This window comes from Bison bison, unplaced genomic scaffold (genome assembly GCF_000754665.1).
Source record: "Bison bison bison isolate TAMUID 2011002044 unplaced genomic scaffold, Bison_UMD1.0 scf7180017864307, whole genome shotgun sequence".
Taxonomy (NCBI): domain Eukaryota; kingdom Metazoa; phylum Chordata; class Mammalia; order Artiodactyla; family Bovidae; genus Bison; species Bison bison.
The window spans coordinates 5438036-5439345 of NW_011494879.1; positions in this window are offsets into that span (position 1 = coordinate 5438036).

Below are 1310 nucleotides of genomic sequence, written 5' to 3' on the forward strand. Positions count from 1 at the left end.
TTCTACAAAGACCTACAAGACCTTTTAGAACTAACACCCAAAAAAGATGTCCTTTTCATTATAGGGAACTGGAATGCAAAAGTAGGAAGTCAAGAAACACCTGGAGTAACAGGCAAATTTGGCCTCGGAATACGGAATGAAGCAAGGCAAAGGCTAATAGAGTTTTGCCAAGAGAACGCACTGGTCATAGCAAACACCCTCTTCCAACGACACAAGAGAAGACTCTACACATGTATATCACCAGATGGTCAACACCGAAATCAGATTGATTATATTCTTTGCAGCCAAAGATGGAGAAGCTCTATACAGTCAGCAAAAACAAGACCGGGAGCTGACTGTGGCTCAGATCATGAACTCCTAATTGCCAAATTCAGACTTAAATTGAAGAAAGTAGGGAAAACCACTAGACCATTTAGGTATGATCTAAATCAAATCCCTTATGATTATACAGTGGAAGTGAGAAATAGAATTTAAAGGCCTACATCTGATAGAGTGCCTGATGAACTATGGACGGAGGTTCATGACATTGTACAGGAGACAGGGATCAAGACCATCCCCATGGAAAAGAAATGCAAAAAAGCAAAATGGTTGTCTGGGGAGGCCTTACAAATAGCTGTGAAAAGAGAATCGAAAAGCAATAGAGAAAAGGAAAGATATAAGCATCTGAACACAGAGTTCCAAAGAATAGCAAGAAGAGAGAAGAAAGACTTTCTCAGCGATCAATGCAAAGATATAGAGGAAAACAACAGAATGGGAAAGACTAGAGATCTCTTCAAGAAAATTAGAGATACCAAGGGAACATTTCATGCAAAGCTGGGCTCAGTAAAGGGCAGAAATGGTATGGACCTAACAGAAGCAGAAGGTATTAAGAAGAGGTGGCAAGAATACACAGAAGAACTGTACAAAAAAGATCTTCACATCCAAGATAATCACGATGGTGTGATCACTCACCTAGAGCCAGATATCCTGGAATGTGAAGTCAAGTGGGCCTTAGAAAGCATCACTACAAAGAAAGCTAGTGGAGGTGATGGAATTCCAGTTGAGCTATTTCAAATCCTGAAAGATGATGCCGTGAAAGCGCTGCACTCAATATGCCAGCAAATTTGGAAGACTCGGCAGTGGCCACAGGACTGGAAAAGGTCCATTTTCATTCCAATCCCAAAGAAAGGCAATGCCAAAGAATGCTCAAACTACTGCACAATTGCACTCATCTCACACGCTAGTAAAGTCATGCTCAAAATTCTCCAAGCCAGGCTTCAGCAATATGTGACCCGTGAACTTCCTGATGTTCAAGCTGGTTTTAGAAAAGG